This window comes from Oenanthe melanoleuca, chromosome 8 (assembly GCF_029582105.1).
Source record: "Oenanthe melanoleuca isolate GR-GAL-2019-014 chromosome 8, OMel1.0, whole genome shotgun sequence".
Classification (NCBI taxonomy): Eukaryota; Metazoa; Chordata; class Aves; order Passeriformes; family Muscicapidae; genus Oenanthe; species Oenanthe melanoleuca.
In genome coordinates this window covers 3588899-3613357 of record NC_079342.1, presented here as the reverse complement: position 1 = coordinate 3613357, position 24459 = coordinate 3588899, and the positions used below count along the sequence as shown (strand labels likewise).

General features: G+C 42.7%; 1 protein-coding gene across 2 annotated transcripts in view; it reads right to left on the bottom strand.

Annotated features, from left to right (window-relative positions):
• The window catches only part of DAB1 (DAB adaptor protein 1), a 136011-nt gene extending 120162 nt beyond the window's left edge, over positions 1-15849 (bottom strand). For both annotated transcript variants that reach the window (XM_056497943.1, XM_056497944.1), the window contains exon 1: positions 15698-15849. The gene's annotated coding sequence lies outside the window, so the exon portion shown is untranslated. The remainder of the gene's footprint in view (positions 1-15697) is intronic.
• Between the last annotated feature and the right edge of the window lie 8610 nt (positions 15850-24459).

Genomic DNA, 24459 nt, shown 5'->3' with positions numbered 1-24459 from the left:
GTCTGCACCATCAAAAGAAGTATCAATTCATCTGGATGCATAAACCATCCAGAAATCAGTGTAATCAAAAAGTGGAGCTTCTCCTTTGCCATCCAGTCTCTGCAACAGCAAGAGCTGCTTTTATATTTTATTATTTTATCCTGCAGATACCTTCACTTCCCCTGAGTGCATTTAGCAGCAAACCAAGAGATTTCTCCTCTGACCAAGAGGCAAATCCCCCTTTCTCTCCCTGCAGTCAGTTTCAGTTTTTCATGAGACAGTAAAAAGTTTCTCTATCGTCAGCACTAAAAGCTTCTCCTGAAGTAGTTCTTCTCTATGTAGCCACATTTTCATCAAATTTTAGTGCATACATTTTATGAAAGTGTTTGATAACCTCAGGATCTGGGTTAGAAAGATGAAATGTAGGCTAGGCTACAGGGGGCTTTCTAGGGAATACCCCACTAAAGCAGTCTCCTGATAGCTAAGGGATCTTCCTTGCTATAAAGGCAGTGATTGTTGAGCACAGATTTTCAGTGGGCTCTGGAGATTTAAAATCTTAGAAAGACCTAATTTCATTCCAAACTATCTGCTGGCTTCTTCTGGATTTTATATCTGTATGAGTTCAGATGGAATACAAAGGGAATGATACACCATTAGCAAAAAACTTTAGTTTAATTTTTTACCTCCTATAAACATCATCTAATGCTGTCAGGTTTGCAATAGAACATTTATTGTTTTGACTATCTAAAAAGAATTTTTTTTTCAGATTAAAACCAGCACTTCAAGGAGGACATAAAATTACATGATTTCTATTGCCTCAAAGTAGGCAATGAAAACTTTAATGTATCTGTTCCTATCTCAGGCATACCTATGAATATCTTTAAAGCACAGATATAATATTCTACCAATGTTTTTACTCCTAGTTTTGCTCAAGTTAAATTGTATTTTTAACTCCAAAAGGGATCCATTTGCACAGATATTTACACCACCTTGGCTATTCCAATGCTTTTAGTCCAGTTTAAACATTCTGCAGTGCCAGAATCCTGAATACAGCTAAGATCTTCACAGCTGTGTAAAGTAACTAGACAACAATTTCTAACTTTATGCTTTTCATGTTTCTTCTGTGAGAAAAGCCCTGTAAGTGAAAGGATTCCAGACCCATCCTTTGTGCTGCCTTTTCAGGACATGCTGAGCATCACACCCTTCCCCAAGCCTGGGTGCAGGGAAGGTGACAGGACACACTCTTGTGGGGCTTTTTTTTCTCTTTCTCAAGATTTCAGTGCTTCTGTGTGACCTCCAGTGTTTAAATGATGACTGTTCAGCACATCACTTACAAAAAACAGCCATTCTCATTTCCTTTACACTCCTCCTCACAGAAATAAATCAGCATCCTGACTGATTGAAACACTTAGCTGCCAGTCACTCTGCCTGGTCCCTGCACTGGCAGCCTGTGAGAAGCCCTGAGATGCAGGGAAGTGATTAAATTGTAACATGGAGCCCTGAGAGCAATAACTAAGTGAGCAGTTATAAACAAATAACACAGTTCTTCATAATTCAGTAAAATGCATTATCTGGTTTTGTGTGTGGTTCTGAAAGCCAGTCAAAGCAGCAGTGCTTTTTTACTAATGCAATAATGTTACTGCTTAATGGTGGAAAGCACAGGAGAGCAATACATGGCCTACAAATAAGAGTAAAATGTGCAAGCTTAACAATGCAAGTTTATCTTCCTTATGAATTACCTAGGCAGTGCTTTTATTATATGAGATCCATTGTTTCCTGATCTGCAAATTACTTCCTGAATCTATTAGCTATAATGGGAGAAATGTATTTTTCAGTCTAGCCCTCTGAAAAAAAAAAAAAAAAAAAACCTACAATAAATCAGTGTAAGCAGGTGAGACTGAACTGGCAACAAGGCCAAGGCATTTCAAGTGTGCAATCCCTGGCTGCTCATAACACTAAAGGATTTTTTTTTAAAGGTGGGAGCATGGAGATGAAAGGATTTAACGTGCAAATTACCCAATGATAGTACAATTCTGGAGTATTACCATGGGTGTGAAGGATTAGTAAAGATCAGGTAGGATTTTTCCAGCCTTACTTCAGTCACCTCCAGGGAAACGAATTCTGCAACGCTCCATAGGAAATAAAGAACAACCTGAGTGTATTAAAAGACTCATGGATATAATTCCATGAACTACAAGCTTTCTTTGTAACTCAGACACCTCAAAGTGCACAACACTTTTATCACAGTCCTTGCATTTCTTTGAAGGATGACATTTCCACTCCCTGACTTAGCATTTGCATGTCTTGAATTCTCTAAGGGCCCAAGAAGAGTAATACTGGCAGTATTTATACATCCTCCTCCCCCTAAATTCCAAAACCACATCCTAAACTCATTGGAATGCTTCAGACATGTACAGCCATTAAACACACCATGATTATCCTGAGAAAGACAAGAAGCCAAACAATGTAGTTCAAATTCTTCTCTCCCCCATCAACCAGAGTCAAGAGAACTCTTGGTATCAATGACCCTCATGCTCTGTCTCACAGGAGCATCAGATACAGCACATTTTTATTGATTAAACCAACCAGACCCAGAGCACCTCAATGAGAACAAAATCTGCACAAAATCCACTCTTCCACTTTTCTCTTACACCTTTGGTCTCAATGTTTAAAATTCCACCAAAATTCTGGGCAGTTTATTTATGATGTAGCTATCAACAGTGACATTGCTAAATAATTCCATTTGCATAAGTTACTTATTTAAACTTTCTCTACTCAAAGCTAGGGTAGGAAGCACTACCTGTGGATAAGGTTGGCTGACACTTCTCACTTCCTTTAATCACTTTGCAGCTTTGCCAGATTTTTAACTGTTCAGATTACAATTCTACACATCAAGTATATCTGCTTTGGGGTGATTTTCAGGATGTGAGGGATGAATGGGTTGAATCACTTCCAAAATTTACACTGTAGAGAAATACTGTGTTTTGACCATGTTAAAGAATCATCACAAACTTGTATCTGGAAAGTTTGCTGAGTTTTGAAACTGGGAGTAGGATTTGGTCTTCATAGTACAGATCTGGTTTTCTTGCTAACACTAAAAAATCCAACATCATCACCCCCACCCCAAAAAAAAAAAAAAAAAAAAAAAAAAAAAAAAAAAAAAAAAGCCAGTAGACTAAAATAAGAAGCCCCAAACCAAAAATCCCAAGCCCAAAACTACTTAAAATAAAAAATGAGATTTTACATTTGTCCAGGATGACTTCTTTATACAAAAATCCCTCTGTACTATCACCCCTCCTGCAGCTTCCAGAAGGAATTAAAATGTGCATTCACATTCCTATAGACATTGTCCTGGAAAATGGACTATTCCTTTAATTACTGCTTTGGACTGAATTACACAGAACAGTGAAAGTGACAGCAAGAGATTCATCTTTCCATCAAGGCACCCAGCAAGCTGCTGAGTTTAAATGCATAAAACAGAACAGTCAGAGCAGAGAAAAAAGGGATTGACTCTGACACAAAGTCTTGTATCACAAGAAGCAGAAGAGAAGAATTTGTGAGAGCTGTTTAATAATGGAGGACTTGGGAGGTTCAGTCTGGGAGTCAAGATGTAAAAACAGCTCCATGGGAGGGGAAGATTAAGGGTGGATGGAGACAATCATTTATGAGAGAGGAGCTGCATCCAGAGAGGGAGCCATGAGGACAGGAGAGGGACCAGGAAACTGAGATGAAGAACTCACATGAAGAGCTGGCATCTCATTTGCCTCTATTTAAAGTCACAAAAAATACAGCAGAACTGCTGTCACAGCTACTCAATTAAACAGAATGTGTAGGTCCACAGGAAAAGAAAACCTGGACTTGATGATGCACATGGATCTCAACAGAATAGGATGTGATTCTCCTCCCCAGAAAAGGAGCTGTATCTTCCTTATTATAATAAAAGCAAAATCATCCTACAATTACTGCTGTAATTCTTGTTGAATATCATACGCTGAATTATTCCAAATACTTAACTTCATTAGATGAATTTTCTAAGAAGATATAAATTAGGGCACATGGTTCATAATATTTTCACTTCCTTTCCCTGTAACCCATTTCACCAGTTTTACACTTCATCAATTTAAGCATTATGGTTAATAGGTAACATTTAATTCTGTCAAAGGAGGAAAAAAAATCCAAGTGTCTCATTAGAAAGCTCTGATGGCCATTTCAGAAAGTAGTGCTACATTTCCTACCTACATCCATAGAGATGAAGACACTGAAGCTGGAAGCACGTGCAGGTTTCTGTGCAGGGCAAAAGCTTTTTTACTGCTCACTTGTGCACAAGGAAAAGTGGATCTCTGGGGGACAGAATTCCTGTGAGATTTAGCTACAAAACAGCAGTGAAAACCACTAAACCAGAGCTCAAAAAACATCTGGTTTACCACAGCTAAAACCTAAAGGCAAGCATTTTATTTACATTAAGCAAACACATTCCAACACACATATCAACAATAATATATGAAGGTTATCTAATGGCAGGAACAGCATCTCTGACTTACTCCAGGAAAAACATCAGCAAAGCCATTTTCTACCCAATACTGCACACTGAAATGTGGCAATAATCTTTCAAACATCAACAGGTACCAGCAGATCACACATGGAAAAACTTTCACAAAATACAAAGAAGGCTGAATTCTCCATTCACACAGTCTGACTTACAGTCACTGCAAAAATGTACACAGAGCTGTTTTACAAATCTTTGTGAACATGTGTGAACTCCACTTCTCCAAAATAAGCAAGACACATTTCTGTCACATGCTAAGAATTCTTCTACAGGTGGTATTAGTGCCTTAAAAGCCTCAGTGATCAATCAGAATTATCACAGGAGGAGATTCAGAGTCATGTCAGGTTTTTGAATGACAGAAGCATGCAAGGCTTTGTACTACAAAAAGTGTTCAAAAATAGAATACATAACCTAATCATCTACTCACACTCCTGAAGAAGTAGGCCAGCAGATAAAAAACCTTTGAAAAAACCAACAATTAAAATGTATCCCACTCCAGATTTATTAACACATTATTAGACTGTTTCACAAGTTCTTGTTAAATATGAAATTATTCAGTGGATAAAAGGGAGGCTGTGGGTCTTAACACCTTGTACCTGTAATAGTAGCTCTTTCTTTTCTGCACCCACTCTTCCTTGAGTTGCTTTTCCCATTGTATTTCTGAAATTTTGGGTAGACTGTAGCACAGCTCCTAAGGCTGTAACCAGGAAATGAAATAGGCTATTTTAAAAAGACAGCCTTTGGCATGTGAGATTTGAAGTGGGAGGGTTGTAACACTCTTTTACAGGTGCCAGAACTCAGGATTTCTCCTCCCAAGTGTGATACACAGCACAGGAAGGACGTGGTGCTGTAGGGGTGAGTCCAGAGGAAGCACCAGGGTGGTGAGAGAGATGGAGCAGCTCTGCTGGGAGGAAAGAATGAGAGTTGGGATGTTCAGCCTGCAGAAGAGAACCCTGGTTCAGAAGTTTCCCTCTCACATTACTGCACAGAGATGCATTTAGAAACTTACCACTAACTCACCAAAAGGCTACACCAGCATTTTTCAGTTAAAGGAAATTTCCTTTAAAAAAGCACTTTGTGAACTCTACTAGAAGTTGCAAGGCATTTCAGTTCTCCCTTGTCTACTCCCCAACCTTTTATTACAACAATAAATAATATATGCAGTAGATTAATATTTAGAAGAACTTTACTCTCCTACTTGCATCATCCTTATAAATTATTCTCCTATTAATGACTTATTTGATCTCAACATATTAGCACAAAAATTACATTGTTCTCTGTAGTACTCTATAACCTATGTGCTTGCCTTCTGCTAAAAGCTTCTCTTCAAAGTGCTATTATTAATTGTCAAGCACTGGAACTGTTCCTCCAGACATTATCCCCTTTACTTGCACGACAGGCAGACAAGATTTTCTCTACTTTTTGCAAGTACAAGCTAAAGTACATCTGAATACACAATTCATTCTATTTAGCATTGTTCTCTCCCTAATGTACCCAGTGTGGCCAAGTTCTTACAGGAAGCAATTGCTGGAACAATTAGGGCTCAGCAAGATTAATACACAAGATGTTGTCATTGTCTGCATTTTATCTCATGCAGTGATACTGGAATGATAAAGATACAGCCCAACAGAAGGGTGCCAGCAGTGACCAAACCTCTTCAACCATCTCCTGGAACTCTAGGCTGAACTTTTCCATGCTGTATTCATGCTAAAACTACAGAGTTATCATGAACTACTTCTATTCCTGCTGATTATAACTATCTTAACTTGAAAATTTTCACCTAAGACCTGCAATGTTCATGCCCCAAGTGGGAAGGAATCCTCCAGACATCTTTGTTTCACTTCTTTTGGTTTTTTCCAATATGAATTGTATGAATACACAACAGTGAACCTACACTGATCTCCAGAATGGCTTTTTGGAGAAGAAACCTGACATACCCAAAATCAGCACAATTCCTGGTGGTTTCTGGATGTGTTTCTTGTAGCAAATCAAACCTTAGATTGTCTTGGTAAAATCCAGTGTCAGTCTTTCTCATGAAAATGTATGTGCACCTATGAAAGTAAGATATATTCACTATCATTCAACCTCAAAATACATCTCCTTAACAAATAAATTAATAAATAATCACTGTGAAGCAGCCAAAGATAATCCTAGTCCACCAGAATAAGTCTTAGAGCTAATCCAATACAGACATTAAAATTGGTGTTATAACTGCTTTACTCATTGGCTACACTGCAAATTATGTACACACTTTCAGCCACAAAGAAGAAAATCAACACTCTATTCATCAGGAAAATTTATTCCTGTGTTTTCCGATCCACAAGACAAATTACTCTCTCTGTACTATTTCCCTTCTCAGCCCTGTCCTCCTTCCCATCTCCACCAAAAGCTCCATCTAAAAACAGTGATTAGCAGAATCAGCCACCCACAGTGTGTATGGGTCACTTGCAGTCTGTTCTGTGAACTGGAGCTGATCTTTGCAATAAAGAACAGAGTTAGCTCTCTACACAGCCTGAGCAGTATTTTGAAGCTTGATGCACATGATCTGCTCCCTTGGATTTCTGCTCCCTGGAATCCCAGTGACTGAGAACAGGGCTCTTCTCACCTAAATTCCAGCTGTCAGGACTGGGCATTGTGCCCAAGTTAAACTCAGCTGCTTCTACAAGAACTGGTGAGGCACAGAAGCATCCCATCTTCTACCATCTCTTCACCTCACCCAAGAATGCAACACAACAAATTATGCAAGAATGAAACATGAGAAACTCTACATTCAAAAGGGACAGCACCATACAGGTAGTTCGTTGGACCCACAGTCCTACAATGAAAAAAATAAAGAGCTGCAACCAGAGCTCCCTTATGAAAATCACTTGCTGTTCTTTTTCAAGCCAAAACTCAGCAGTGCTGAAGTCTCAGAACTGTTTGAGGCTGCAGCAGGGTTATTTTTCTGGTGTTGTCTGACATCACAAAGAAGATTTCATGTTTTCTCTGGGAGCATCCTGCACTGAAATCCAGAAACTGAAGCTTAGCACAGTGGGATTCACTCAGTAACAATTCTCACTTTTCTCTGAGGATCTGTACACACCAAATTCAATTAGCATTTGCTACAAATGTAACATAGCAACAGGGGACAAGCCCTCATGTGATGTAAATCAGTGTAGTGGCTCTGATTTGAAAGAACTCTACCAAATTTCATCAGCTGCAACTCTCACGCAGTGCTGGTGAATAGCTCACTCCATCACTAGGGAGGTAAGGACCATAAAATTTGAGTGCCAGGAACAGTAAGTGGTCAATTCAATTTGTTATCCTCTTTAGGACTTCTCAAACATTTTATTTCTCTTGTTTTCAGGAAGAAGAAAAATGGGTCAGAATATATAAAAACTATCACACAGGGATGGTGGGTGGAAAACTGTCCTGAAGCCATAATGTGAGATTTGATTACTTCAGCAGCCAGAAAGAAAAACCCCATTCATAAAATAATCTTTATTAAACTCACTGATGTTTTTTTTTTTTCACTGTTTTTAAACTTGAGCTAACTGCCAACACGCTGTGTGAAGTAGCACTTCCTGTTGATTTGTTTTGTATTAATTACAGTGCAATTAAAAAGGGGAATCTCTATTGCAAGCAACTACCAGGTGTTTTAAAACCACAAACAGGGGCCACAACATTCTCAAGTGACACTGTCAGTGTTACTGTGGCACAACCAACATGTTGTATACACATTCACAGAAATTAAAAACCTAGAATGGGAAAACCTTAATTATCATTGAAAAGCAGGGGGGAAATCCACCTGCTGGGAAGATTCCTGATATTTGTGGAATAACTGCTAAAAAATTAAGACATGAACATCTAATGGGTCATCTAATCTTGCAGTTGAAAGGTCTGAATTTGCTAATCAGCCTCAGAACTAGAAAACTGACGTAAGAGGCAGTAACAATAAAACTAAATTAAGTGTGTATTTTTTACATAAAGGAATGAAGGGAAAATTGAAATATTAATAAAATATTTGCTGCATTGACTGTTGATGAACTGAAGAGCAGTACAACTTCTTGAATATCAGCTGTGCTACATTGAAATTTTGAAGTATTTTGCTTTTTTTCCTAATTGTTTTTATGCTTGGCTTAACTGTGTAGCTGCTTTGAAATTCCTAAGCCTGGAATCCTCTACAGAACCAAGTTATCAGTGGTGCCCATTATCACAAACCCCCAAATCAAGGAAGCATCACAGCCACAAGCAAAACACAAGAGGTTAAAGAAGTATTTGGCTTGTAAAGGTTACACAAGGAAATCAAAAAAAGGTAAAACAAACTCTTCATGGTAACTATTTGTTAAAAATATCCCAAATACAGGAAAAATTTTTTTCTCCCCATCAATTCTGACAAATACTGAGAGAGGATTAAATAAAAGGTATGGACTCAATGAGGGGACAATTCAAGTGACCTAATCCATGTTAATCTGGCAAAAAGCACATGCCAATAGAAGTGTTCTGGCCAGTCTCAGACAGAGACTAAGAGGTCCAGGAAATGTTAAACAAGTTAAAGTGCTCTTTTTCTTTGATGTTTTAGCATAGTTTATTGAGCTGCATCTCAAGTAACCAGGAATAGAAATTCAGCTTTCTTTTAATGGCGTGAAAAAAGACCACTCACAATTTTCCCCTCAGTTACTTCAATCATTGGAAAAAAATAATAATGCTTTAGGTTAAGAAACAATCTATTGATTCCTGCTGTTCTCTAAGTGACTGTTCTGCCAGTAGGGTGGAAGACATTTCTGTAAAAACTATGAAATGGGTATTGCATCAATGGGATTCCCAGTAATCCAAGTTCTTCAAGAAATTCAAAAGCAAAGAACTGTTTTTGTACCTGTTGGTATGATCTTGAAATTCTGCAGACTCAAAATTTTCCTAAGAATGAACCTGTGCAGGTTTAGACAGTTATTTCCCAAAACATGAACACTGACAGATGGATTGATAAGCATTGGAGGATATTGGTACAGACAAACTGATGGGTGCTACTCTCTACAGAATAACACCAGAAAAGGGTTTTGCACACCTGGAATTGCTTTAAGAGGCCACAACTGCAGTGCCTGGATGATGATCAGCTCCCAATGAGCTTCAACACCTGCTGGCCCCAACAAACCCCATCAGCAACCCTACAATCACCCACACCAAACCCCACCAGAATCCCTATCACAGGGATATGTGATGACAGAGGTATTTATACTGTATTTTACTACAAAAAGCAATTTGGGGAGATTCCAGCTCCATCTTCAATAATAATAAGGAGACTTTGTATTAGAGGACCCTTGATTATCCTCAGTACTAAATAACAATCCATTCACATTCAGGTATGAATAATTCTAGCAGCCTTAGTCATCTGTCTTGATTGTTCTCCTCTTCACAAGTGTCCTTTAAATGTAATTTTCCAGTAAGTACTCACTGAAGAAAAGCACCTCCCAAAACCACAGGGACATTGCCTAACATCTAAACCTGAAGTTTCTGCAAGACAGCAATATTCCTGCTAAAAGAAAACAAAACAGCAAGCACACATGCATGATAGGATTATTTGATCCAATACAATATAAATTAGGTCAGACTCCTCTTTGGAGAATTTTGAGTCAAGAACTAGGTGGTCCACTAAATTTCTATTCATTTGCCTTCAGGCTCAGGGAATTGCAAAGACTCTCAAGAAACTGATGCTCCTCTACCCACAAGAGCAATCACTCTTTGGGGGTGGGAGGGGTAGGGAATCTCAGTGTAACTGCTTGGCAATACATGGAGACCTGAGAAATCTTTATGCAATAAAAATGGGGCAGCTAATGAATCTTTGCAAAAATACATACATATATTTATGTATATATGCACACACAGAGACATTTTTTTCTGTATTTTTAAATAAAGAAAAAAAACAGTGAAATCCCTATTTTTTTATGTGTTACATATCATAAAATCACAGAATGGTTTGAGTTGAGAGGGACCTTATAGCTCACCCAGTTTTACCCCCTGCCATGGGCAGGGACACTTCCACTACCCCAGGCTGCTCCAAGCCCTGTCCAACCTGGCCTTGGACAATTCCAGGGATGGAGCAGCCACAGCTTCTCTTTTTCCCTGTGCCAGACCCTCAGCACCTCACAGGGAGGAATTTCTTCTGTATATCTAGAACCTAAGAAAATATTCTTATCCTTAAGCTAAGAATACAAAACATAAGATAGAAAACAAATATTAAAGATAAGATAAAACACCCTGAAGAAAAGTAACCTCTGCATCCTCATTAAACCAAGAATAATGGGATGACTCTGTAGAAAGTGCAAAGGATCACAGGCTGGAAAGTGCCTGGAGCCTGCTCCCCCAGCAGGCTTCTGCTCAGGAACACTGCACTCTCAAAAGCTCACCCACAGCCATCCTCTCCCTGATTCCAGAAGGAAATCTTCAGGAGAGGACTGAGCCAGAGCAAGATGTGACAAGCAGCCCTTCAGCAGCGCTGCTGCTCTGCTGTGGATGGAGCTGGCCAGGCTCAACTGTCTGAAGGGCTGGGGCTTGGGCAGCTGCTTCCCCCACAGCTGCACCATGGGTCATCCCAGGGCATCAGCTTCACTCCACAAAAAGCAATATATTGATTAAGAGACAAAAGCTGGCAGGTATTGCCCCACTCTGGTTCTTCAATATGGCACCACCTTGGGAGAGATCCACCACAGACCCCACTGCCACCAGCACGGCTCACACTGGTGGGTTCTGTCAGAGGATTTGTGCTCGACTGAACCACTAAAATAAACAAAGTTAAGAATTTAAAACACTGCTTACACCTGGAGCACTTAAAAATGTGTTTGACAGCAATGTAAGACTAAACACACAGACACAGATACCTGTCCTGGAGCTCACAGTATTGGGTATACTCACCTTCTCTAAGTTGTGACAATTCTGTTGCCTTGAAACAGAAATAGAACATTGATTCATGGATGAAATTCTTAAACCACCACCATGAAATGTCATTTGGCTGCAGTTAGACTGGGAAAAAACTGGTGTTAAGGGAAAAATATAGAGCTGTGGGCTCTCTTTGTGACAAATCAAAGTATGAAAATGAAAATGTTTCAATCTGATTAATTACTTGGTTTAGAATATATACTTTTCATTCTACTGTATCAAAATATTCATAATAAAACAGTGCAGCTGATGAAGTCAAGCACTGCCTTACAAAGGCTGGCAAATTTGCAGAACAGCACTTGAGGTTCAGATTAGTAAAATCCTAATGAATATCTACTCTAATACCCATGTAATTGCAGGGAATGCATTTGCAAGTGATACAATTTAAAAAAAAAAAAAAAAAAAAGAAAGAAAGAAAGAAAGAAAAACCGCTGGTACAATGGAAGTCCAGACTGTGATTTTAGTGTCAGTTTAAGAGACTAAAGTGCCATCCTTGAAGAATGAAGATCCCATTTAAAGGGATGCCAAGAAATGAAGAATCACAATAAAGATTTCCAGTTCTTTCCCAGATCACAACACGCTTCCATCTTTCACTGTAAGTACCAATGCCAACGATTCTCAATTTCATCACTTTTGTCCCAGACACCAAAATGGTTTTCATATATTGTTAATGATTGCTTTATCCCAAGTGCTCATCACTTCCTGAGCACTGCACAAGGAGCTGCTCAGCACAGGCTCCTGAAGACTTCCTCGGATGTAAATAAATTTTGTTTTTGGACTACATGTTGCACTTCCTTCTGGCATCTCCACATCTCATCTTCCTACCACAAAAACAGGTTTGTGCTGGACTTCCTTTACTTCCAAAACCACCAGGAAAATAAATGCCTTAGGACAGAGCTGGTGCTGTAAGAATGAAGCCACAGAAGGGCTGAAAGCAAGCACTGCTGAAATAACACCAAATAGAACAGGACATATGAGAGACCAAGTAATAACGTAGCTTTATTCCTAAGTAATTGGCTGAGCAAGCAACTCTGATTAATTCTGCAAGAATGCTTGGGTAGTGTTTATAAAAACCAAGTCATTACCTTGACTAAACATTGACTTGGACAGTTAACTTTAACCATCAAGACCTTGACTAAATATTGACTGGGAAAGTTAATTTGAACTATAACATCTAGAAAACCGTGTTCCTCTTTGCTAGTATTTGCTATCAGTTTAAAATGCAAACAGGGTTGTAAAAAGAGAGGTTCTCCCACCTCACTGATATTTAGTTGCTGAGCTTGGCTGATGCTAAATTCAACACAAATACCTTGCAAAAATTTTAAATATAAAATACTTTAGAGACAAAGGCCTGCTATGGATGAGAGGGAATGGTCAATCTTTCTTTGGTTGAGCAAGGACCCATCAAAAGTACAAAGAAAAAAAGTATCATAATGCTCGTGCTTTAAATTTATTTTGATACACATATGCAGCAGTTTTACAAATCTTGCAAATTTAAAACATTGCGTCTTGCCCGAAGAATCACACAAGCTGATCACCAGGGCAAGAGGTTTATTCTGATACCTCTACTTTTTAGTAGCATCTACTTCAAGTCTACATCCTCCACTATTGGTTTCACTTCATCATGAGAGGCCATGGGTCAAAGGACATACACAGGGTCTTTCACTGGCTGAGATAAAAAAAAAAAAAAAAAAAAAAAGAAAAAGAAGAAAATCAATTTCAATCCTCCTAAGATGAAACCACTGATGTGTGCAGTCACTAAGGTCCCAAAGGTAATCCTACAAGAAAACATGATGGTGTCCTCCATCACTGTGTTGAGATACTGCTAAAGTGCAGCAAAATCACCTATGAAGTACAGTCCAAGATCAAAACAGTGCAAACAATAAATCTGTATTTCTAGACCAGTGTGAATAGTGCATTTTAGTTGTGTGATGACATAAATAGTAATGACAAAGGGGCAAGGAATCTTATGCTTCAGGAAGGTGTTATGTATGTGGATAAACAAATAAATAATGCTGTGGATCCAGCACTCATTCCATGCACAGTTTCAGCTCAGGAGTTTGAAAGTCCCTTTTAGCTTTGTGCCTTGATTCCTTTTTTAATACATCAGCTGCCTTTAGCACACTGAATGAAAAACAGCTTAAGAGCAAATATAAAAGACATCAATCTCAGCTACGAGTGAAAATACCAAACTGGTGAAAACTTGCTCCTCCATTATTTTTGAGTATAGCAGTAAGGAACAGATTGATACTGGTGTTACGGGGGGTGAGGGTGGGGAATGAAAGAACAATAAACAATACAGTCATCAGTAGTTTAACACAGCGCTGTGTCTTGCAATGGAAACATACTGTGAAACAGCTTGCGAGATAAGCTTCGTCAACGATAAGTAATTTTTATTCCGTCTGAGTGGCTGAAAACAATAAACATGATTAAATGCTTCAGACATGCATTCAGAATTTAGACAAATGGCAAAGAGTTCCAAGGACTTTGCTTTTAAAACTACTTCGGGGAAAGACCTGGAAACTGACTTACGCGGTTTGAAATGTACAATGAAACAGAAGTTCGCCGGGAAATTAAAAACTTCCCATTCTCTCCAGCCCAGAAACCAGCTTTGTTATCTACTGTTCTTTACTATTACTGGTCCCAGCATCCCACTTCACCATTCATAGAGGCGTTTCAAATCTGCCGGTCACGAACCTGAGCTCCCAGCGTGTCAAACACCCTGGAGAGCACCAAAGGAAGAGGTGGCTCTGGGGAGCTCACAGTGCCCTGCTTGTCCTGCCGGCCCCCGTGGGCTCTGTCCTGATCCAGCCTTGCAGCAGCTCCTGCGCCCACCTTCCTGCCACCGCAGCGCTCTGAACTTTCACTCCAGGCTGCCTGCTCCTGGTGGCCGTGCACAACCCCGAGAAAAAGCACTCCAAAACACTCAGATCATGGGGGGAGCTGTCGGGTTCTCCCCTAAAGGAGAGACGCACGAACCCGCAGCACCCCTACTGCAAGCGGCCACTCGGCACCCGCTCCCCTGGACCGCGCACCGCTGGCAGCGCCGGGAGCTGCTGTCCTGGGGCTGCTGTCCGGAGGCTGCTGTCCTGGGGCTGCTGTCCCGGGCTCATGGCCGGGGAGCAGCGGGCGGTCCCCGCAGGGTTCCCGGCTGCGGAGGGCGAGCTCGCCCCGCTCGCCGCGCGTCCAGCGGCCCCTCCGCCCCGCTCCGGGCGCCATTTCCCCGCCGCTCCTCAGCGCGGCGTCCCCGGCTCTGCCGCACCTTCCCGGGCAGGGCAGCGCCGGCGCAGCCGAGCCGCACCGCAGCCCTCAGCCGGCTCCCAGCCCTCAGCCTGCTCCCAGCCCTCAGCCGGCTCCCAGCCCTCAGCCGGCTCCCAGCCCTCAGCCGGCTCGCAGCCCTCAGCCGGCTCCCAGCCCTCGGCCGGCTCCCAGCCCTCAGCCGGCTCGCAGCCCTCAGCCGGCTCCCAGCCCTCAGCCGGCTCGCAGCCCTCAGCCGGCTCCCAGCCCTCGGCCGGCTCGCAGCCCTCAGCCTGCCCCCAGCCCTCAGCCTGCCCCCAGCCCTCAGCCTGCTCCCAGCCCTCAGCCTGCCCCCAGCCCTCAGCCTGCTCCCAGCCCTCAGCCGGCTCGCAGCCCTCGGCCGGCTCCCAGCCCTCAGCCTGCTCCCAGCCCTCAGCCTGCTCCCAGCCCTCAGCCGGCTCGCAGCCCTCAGCCTGCTCCCAGCCCTCAGCCGGCTCGCAGCCCTCAGCCTGCCCCCAGCCCTCGGCCGGCTCGCAGCCCGGCAGCGGGGGGCGCTTCCCGGGAAAGCGACCACTACCGCGACCGATCGGCGCTTCCAGCTGCGGGGCCGAGGCTCCCGGGAGCGGCGCATCCCAGGGACCCCCGGCACGGCGGGGGAATCCCGCAGCCGCATCGCGTCTCTGGCTCCCTCCTCGATTTTTTTTTACTTGCCCCGCTGCGGGGATGGCGAAAGCGCCCCCAGCCGTTTGCCCCAGAGCTCGGCTGGCTGTGGGGCAGCCTCCCCTCGCAGCCGGCAACTTCCCGCTACTCGCAGGGGATCCCAGCCCTTTCCCCGCCTCGGGGGGACGGGAGCGAGCGGGAGGGGGGAAGGACGGGCAGAAATAAACTTCCTTCGGAGAAAAGCTGCCCTTCCACGCCGCTGCGGGGAGGGGGTCCCCGCTCGCAGGGGGAGCACCGCACCCCGCAGCCCCCGCACCGCCCTCAGGACCGGCCGCGCAGGGGAGCGGGGACCGGCGCTCTCACCTGCCCCAGCGAGCCCTCTCCTCCGCGCACTCCTCTGCTCCCCATCGTGGGCGCAGCAGCTGCTGTTATTCCTTAGGATACACATGGCCCGTCCATGCTGGCAGAGCCGCCTTCCCGCGCCGCCTGCCCTCTCCGGCCCCGCCAGCGCGGCGCTGAGGCCAGAGGGAGGGGAAAAGGGAGGTGTGCGGTGGAGGAACGCTGCTGATGAGGGGTCGGTCTCCTCCTCCTCCTCCTCCTTCTCCTCCTCTCCCAGGGCTGGGGGTCTCAGCGCCGCTGTGCAGCTGGGCAGGGAGAGGGGGACGGGCGAGGAGGGGGCTGGCGGAGCTGTCCCCGCTCGAGGAGGGGAGCGGCGGCTCCGCGCATCGGCTCATCCCGAGCCCGGCATCGCCTCCGGGGCAGCCCCGTGTGCGAGCGGAGCGGAGCGGAGCGGCTGGAGACCCCTCTCCACCCCGGGCCGCCCGCAGCACCGCGCTCAGCACGGCCGGGGGCAGAATCGCTACCAGGGGCTGCCCCGGAGCGTACGGAGGGCGGTCAGTGGGGCGGTGGGGGCAGCCACAGCGGTCAGTGGGGCGGTCACAGCGGTCAGTGGGGCGGTCGGGGCAGTCACAGCGGTCAGTGGGGCGGTCGGGGCAGTCACAGCGGTCAGCGGGGCGGTCGGGGCTGTCAGAGCGGTCAGTGGGGCAGTCACAGCGGTCAGTGGGGCTGTCGGGGCAGTCGGGGCGGTCAGTGGGGCAGTCGGGGCGGTCAGTGGGGATGCCAGAGCGGTCAATGGGGCGGTCAGACCGGTCACTTGGGCAGTCAGAGTGGTCAATGGGGCAGTCAGACCGGTCACTGGGGCAGTCGGGGCGGGGGTGGCCGCTGCCCACGCGTGGAGCCCGGACACGGCCCCGCCATCCCTGCTCCCCCTCACGGCCGCGGGGCTCCGGCCGGGCCGGGGGCCCCACCGCCACCAGTGTGCTGCTTTTCTCATGGCTTCTCGCAGTCACCCATGAAAATTTAATGAGGCATTTAGGGCTGTTGCCTTCAGAGTCAATGGAGGAAGCATATTTAGCCTAATGCACTCGCTGCCGAGCCAATAGTTCTGTTGCAGGCGGATCAGAAGTCATGGAGAGACTCTCCTTTCAACACAGAATTCACGACCCATTAAACTTATTCTGTGATAACAGCTTCTTTACAAACGGAGACCTATAGAAAACAGAGGCTGTCATGCGCTTCCCGAAAGGATTTAGATACAGAGAGAAGTACATTTGCCAGGTTATTGCCATTTCACCAGAATTATCTCCAATCAATGCACAAAAGCAGCGCTGCTCTCGTTAACCGAGGTAAATTACTAAAAGAAGAGCTTTTTGCAGCCTCTAGATAGATCTGATTCACCCCCGGGGCTGCGTGGCCACGTCTCCCTCGGCTGACAGGGAAAAAGGCTCAGACCATGGCAGGGGATTGGGTCTGACCGGGAATTAGGAGCCAGATGTTCTGCAGGACACCCAGATGTTCAGCAGGTACCCAGCTGCTGATGCACGCTCCCCGGGATGACAGCCAGGCAGGGATCACAGGATGCTCACAAGATACAAAGATGTCTACAGGTTATTTTACCTCCACCTGACAGGCAGGAGAGCTGAAGCAATGTGGCAACACACTGAACAGAGCAGGGAGCAGAGGGAAAGGCTGAGCCAACAGATTGATTGAAAGTACATGCACAGATCTCGTAACATTCTCAAATATTATCAGTTTCATCTCCCTCAATTATTCTTTCCGCAGCACGTTAGGTATTAAGCATAAAAGATAACGTCATGTAATAACCTTTACAGCAAAAAAAAATTCAAAATTCAAGCCACATTTATAAAAGTAGTTGATGCAATGGAGCTTTTCGCTATAGACCTGTTTTCTTCATTTCAATTTATTACAGAAATGAAAGGTCAGATTCTCAATTGAACCCACTTATTCTAATGTGAATTAAAAGAAGTAAGTAGTCAACTTCATTGCAGCAAAATCTCCTATTGGTGAGAATTTCAACATCTAGGAAGACAAAGAACTAAAGCAGAAATAAAGTAATTTTTTTCATTAGGAAATAATAGACAGCATCCTTGAGGAGACAGGCTTGTCTATACGTATTAGATCCAACAAAATATTGGTGATTCTTAGTTCCCAAAAGGCAATTTATTTTTTTTGTTGGGGAAATGGTAATTGAGCTGCTCTTACCCTTTTACCAGTGCACAATAAAATGAAGTTGCATTTATTGTGTTGCTGGCCTCACTGAGGTCCTGGAGTTTACAGGAGGGGTGCTGGCAGCTGACTAAGTAGAGGGGGAACTTTGAGTAGTATAAAACTTCATTCCCATTCATTTCTGAAATGGATGGATGCAAGTCATACTTGCTAATAATACTTTTTAAATATAAAAGAGTACTAGCTCACAGCTTGTAATATGAATGCAAATGAACTTGTAATTATACTATGCAATTTCCTACTTAAAAAAAAGACAACTATGAAAATAGAACAGACCTGAAGAGCAATATGCACTGCAGTTCTTCATTGTGTTCCTTCATTATGCAGGAGTTGTCATAAGCAATCTGCTCTGCTTTAATGTAAAATATTTTTTAGGCTATAACTTTGCAACTCAAACTCTCACTTGAGAACATGTACTTGGTCACGGTTCCATCTCTCTACTGAAAAACAGGATCAAGAAACAAAGGAGCGAGAAAATTGGTTTGAAGACTGACAGCTTTCATTTGTCCTGATCTGTAAAGCTTAAACTCATCATTCCTGTATTCTCCTTTCTGATGATGCACTATGCCATCATTTATCACCAATTATGTGATAAACCATTAAGAGTTGTACATTAAGATCTGCAGGCCAAAAATGTAATTTCCACTAAACAGCTGGAGGAGCTGATGATGAAAACCTGAAAGTGTAGTTCTCAACTATTTTTGCAGTAGTCACTTGTGCAGCTTTCATTCACTTATTACTTGCTAAAACAACTAAAGGGGAAGTAAGATCAGCTGTGCTCCTTAACAGATTTATACTCAGGACAATGATCAGAATCTATTTAAGTGTCCTGTACACATCAGTTGAAAGAAGGATGAATTCAATCTCACAACCAAGAGTACTCTACAAATTTTTAGAAGAATTGCCTCGAAACTACATTAAAATGTCCACCACTGATACCTGTAGACCTGGGTTCTAAATAATTTGTTATACTACCCAATTTCAATAAGCACTGCAGTTGCTGGTAAACCACTGCACCCTGCAGAGCAAAACTGTTTACCTGCAAATAAAAGATAATCTGTAGGATAACTGTTTACAGTGAATTCACTGATAATTCACAGTCAAGGTTTCTGACTCCTAAGGAAAAAAGTAAAAAAACTTCCCAATTTCACCTCAGAGGCAAGTTTATCAGCATCAGTGCTGTCCAGCTGCAATCCTGTGTGTTTCTCACATGAAATGCACATTGTAAAACCAGCATCATCCTGCAAAAATGGCAAACCACTGGCCAAAAACTCTGTAGGGTTGTCATGCACACATGTGACAGCCACTGGCATTAATGAGAACTGAACATTCTCTGAGATGGAATACAGACCTTACCTTCATTAAACTAATTAATGTATCTCAACCTGTGCTGATCATAAAAGGCTACCAAATAATGGTACAGAGAAATTTTTGTTGTTTTTGTTGTGCTTTGAAAGAATCTAGAAGTGAAAGATACACAATGTTCCACTTTGCTGCATTCAAGTGGGATTTTTGGAGGGGGAATTCAGTATCTGAAAAAAGAGTCAGCCATTATTTCTGCTATTAACATTTTACTAAAATACAGCACAACGTGCAGACCCATCCCTTGCCAAGTGAGCTCTCAAGATGTCAGCCTTCTCACAAAACCCCTCTTCACATTTACTGATCTATATTGTAGCCCACAGCAGGATCATCTTGATCACTCTGGAGATCCTCTACGTGAATAGCTCCTCACACAATAGTGATTTCACTTTAATAAGTTCCTCTAAGGCAATTAGGCACTGACTGAAAATAGTATCTGCTGCATTATCAGTAACTATGGTAGCCCATCACTTACTGCTGTAGCCACACAGTGAGCTGCTTTACCCATTCAGCAGGAGAATTAATCATGATTTGGTTTCATCCTCACTTTTCTCAAATGCAAAGAAACCTAGCTCTCTTATTCCACTAAAGATCTTTTGGGATGCTTTCCTTAGAGATACCTCAGGTGACTGAGCAGAATATACTGCTGAACACTGCTCTTGCCCACCAAAAAAGATCTGCCTAGAAGAATTTTGGTAGCTCTTCATGGAAAAGAAGCCACTCTATTTTCTGACAGTGACATATCAGGAAGAGGTTATGATAACTCTTGCCCCCACAGTGCAATCTGGTGGAAAATGCATTATCCCAAAAAATATCACTGACATCTCTCTATTAAAAGCCAGCACATGGAAATACTAAAAATAGAATTAAGTCTTGAATGTTCCAGAGATTCATCACTGGTTTCTGAAGGTAGATCCTCTACTGTATTGTGGCTTAGTCACAGGGGGAACCTTCCTTTCATGCATCTCAACAAAGATTGCAAAATCTTGTAGTCACACATGCAAAAAGGGATTCAGGAGCTTGGTTCAGATCTCAGCTTTGTCACTGACTAGTTTGTGATCTTGTATAAGTCAACATTAGAATTTCTGCAGGAATGCTTGGGAAGACCCCAGAGACAGGCAAGGACATACATAAACACTGATTATTGTCATAATGTGGCCATTCCTTCAGTTTTGAGTCCTGGGAGGAAAAATAGAAACAAGATCTTGTCATTCTATCTGGTAGCCCCAATTATTCTCCTTCACATATTCAAAATATTACTGAACTAAGCCTGCTGCAAACACTTTCCTCAGCTGCAAATGAGCAGCTCAAACAAACAGTCCAAGACTGCCCCTCCAAAATCAATTTGTCTTCTAGTAGATGGCAGCAAGTAGATGCCTGTCCTGCCAAATAATGGAATTTGTGAAAGCACTGAAGATTATGAGCCACATTATTTCCCAGATGCCCATGAAAGAGTCTGTGATTCTCCAAGAACAGTGATCAACTCCTTCACAAATCCAAACTGCTTCATATTTCAAATCCTTTTTGGCAAGGTGTGTTTCCTTTCACAGCCAATTAACTGCAAACTAATTTAGAGAGGGTTTGCTTTTGCAAACATAAGTGTCAGGTTCCAACAGAGAACATGTTGCTAAGAGCATGATATATGCACACATTCTGAGTTCTGTTGTTCTCTCATTCCCCCCAGACACCACTGATGATCCACACAGAGACACCTCAGAATTTAATAAACTCCTTTCCAGGAGAACTTCATGGGTGAAGAAAATTTTCAGCATCCCTTACATCCTGAAAGCCCACATGCTTCTCTGCATTGCCTTGCAGAGTGCCCACACTAGTTTAAATACACCAAAAAATACAGCAAAGGGTACTTTCTAAGGAAAATGTATTTCTACAGAGAATTCCAGAATTTGGCTTTAGTCTGGATTAGAGAATAAAAAGGGGTTTGAAAACTTTAAACTCTCCACTTCCCCAGTGAAAAAACTTATTATAGCTTGTTCTTAAGATTTTGACTACTTTAACAAACAGCCAATACATTTAAGCTCTCTGATTTGGACAATTCTGCTGCTTCTTTTTACTAAGTATATATTTATCTTCGTTATTTATTCATTTTTAGATGTAGCTTTACAATTGAAAATTTCAGTCTCAGAGGTTCCAAAAGATCTTGCCTGTTGTCATATTCCATGATTTTGACAGCAAAAGATCCACTTGCCATTGTAAAAATCATTTTTTGTTAAAAAGAGACAGATGAACACGATATTTAGAGCTGCATTCCCCTCAATTGCTGCCAAAATAACAGGTATTCAGGAGACAGCAATTGTGTGTGCTGAATGTCCTCAACAAGTAAGGTTGTTTTTCATTTCCTCTTATGTCACATTACATTTTCCTCTTTATATTTCCTTTTAAATATTTAGACAGAGCAGAGAGTTTTAAACGTGTCATTGACACAAATAAATGTTTAGGCAGTCAGTCTACCTTGGGTTCAGCTCTTGTCAGATCTGATAAGTTAAATATCACTGGATCTGGCCAGTAATTGGATGGAAGACCTCTGAGGAAAACTCAAATGCTGAAGCAAGTGCCACTGGTTACTCAGTAGGTGTTTTTTTAACCTCAGACTCATCCTGAAATATGCCCTCAGCATGGTACTGTAAGCACTAGCTGGAAAAGGCATTTTCAAGTAAGATTTAATGTGTTACTTCTGTTAGGCACAGAAAGGATTCCTGACACCTTCCTTTGAAAGTTGCTTAGCCCACTTTCGAGTTAGTTGAGCCCACTGCTGCATAAAGCTGTATCTGAAAGTATGAAATCAATTTTTCATCATTTTCCTTTTAATAATAATGCATTTTTAAAACCTCTTGTTTGAATAGTAACTTCTACATTTCTTTGCCTTCAACGCTTCATTGCTGACCTTTTCCTTTATTCTCTCATTATGTCTCTGATTCCAGCTCATGGACATCCCTGCCCATGGCAGGGGACTTGGAATGAGGTTCCTTCCAACCCAAACCATTCTCTGGATACCACAGCATATATGTTTCCTTTTGCCATTTCAGCATCCAAGGATGGATATGATGCCTCTTTAGCAGCTGCTGATTATTGACTCTTTTGCCACTTCTTCTTGATTTTGTGAGAGCACATGGTGACAGGATAAGCAGGGGCAGGGCTAGATGGGATGTGAGGAAAAAATCCTTTACTGAGGAGGTGGTGAGGCCCTGGCACAGGGTGCCCTGAGAAGCTGTGGCTGCCCCGTCCCTGGGAGTGTCCAAGGCCAGGTTGGACAGGAATTGGAGTAACCTGGGGTAGTGGAAGGTGTCCCTGCCCATGGCAAGGGGTTTGGAACTGGAAATAATCTTTAAAATCCCTCCCAACCCAAACCATTCCATGGTTCTATGACAAAGTTGACCTGACACTGACAGGACCACTCCACCCTTCAGGCTGTGGGACATATTTGAGCCAAGGACTGAGGGATTCTGTGGGGCTGCTTCACTTGCTGATGAACTCAGAACCTCCACACACGTGGCTCAACAACAACAAGTGCCAGTTCCAACACAAGATCTCAGTGCTTCTGGGACTCCTGAAAAGCACAGTGCCATTAAATCCAGGTAAAACCACTCCTGGGATGTCAGTTCTCCCCTTGTCCAGCACAGGCTGGACCCTGGAGCTCCCATCCCCAGGCACTCCACACTGTGAGGCTCTGCACAAGCCTGGAAGCCTCAGCTCCAGGCAGCACGCCAGAGTTCAGCCAAACATATTTGCCTAAGTTGATATTTCTGTAATACATTTCAAAACATGACAAATCATTACTTCCTGACGTTTGCTATTTGTATTTTTTTTTCCTCTTTACGCTTTCCAGGCAGGAATGGAAATTGCAAGTGCCACCATAGCAACTCAGTGCAATAATATAAATCTTCAAATAACAATTTAAATGAAGGATGTTTGAAGTATTTTTATTTTGTAATAAATTTATAGGTGTCAACTAGATCAGGGCTTCCTTTCTAAAGGGGTTTTGCTGTTTATCTAAAAAGACAATCCTTCACTTGGAAGAGTTTATAACGTTAGCCTGAGACAAAACATCGAGGTTTAAAATAATATCTCAAACACATTCTATTTATTTATATTAGAAAACTATTTACTGGCACTCACTGGAGTTTAGGTTCCTAAATGTCTATGTCTTTTTTCATTCCTGGCATTCTTATTCACATTTAATAAGAAATTATGACAGGACCAAGACAGAATCTATACAACCTAGTTATGGAGTCCTTACCCACTGCCACAAAACCAGGATAATTTCAAAGAACTTTAACAAATGGTATTTTTAAAAGACTGGCAGTTGTCACATGCTTAAGGTCCAGTTTTGACACTACACAGCATATACACAGAGGAGATTATAGATTTTTAGATATGTGGTTCCTGTGGTATTTCTCCAAATCAGGATAACACTCAACAAATTAAGGAATACAGTGGCACCCCTTCAACCCAACATGAGGGCCAAATTCCACTTTTGGATGCTAAGCACACATCATGGCAACTTTTGGAAGGCTTTCACATGTATTGTGCATTAAAGACTGAATCTCTGTGCCAGCCTCTAACAAAACTGCCCAAAACATCAGCATCAGGATCCAGAGAAGTTACATGGAATCAAGGTTACACACAGAATAAAAAGAAATCTGATGTATTGTTAAGCCAAATAACTCCTTCCCTTCTGATTCCTTCATTTCTCATCAGCATCTGCCTAAGCTTATCTCCTTTACAATAAACTTGTTTCCTCAACAGAAAAATAAATTTGAAGAACAACACCAAGTTGTTTGTCAGTTTTCAGAGCAGGGAAAATCTGCATTGTTTAATAAACAAAGCTTTTGATATTAAATATTTTCACTCAGGACTTAAATGTATCATAGACATAGTCTTTAGCAAGGAAAAAGAAGTCAAAATTTGATTAAATAGCTAATGAATGACAAAAGACCTATAGCAGCCAACTGAATACTTGCTTTCTGCTGAAGTACAAGTCCTTGGGAGTGACAAATGTCAATAAACAACACAGAGTGGGTGGCAGGCAAGACTAGATCCATCTGGCCTGTTGATGAGGAAGGAGGAGAGCTGTAAAAAGCAATGTGACCAGGGGCACATATGCCAGGATGAGAAAATGGGAGTGTGCAGCAGCTCCCCCAGCCCCTGTGGCTACCCCA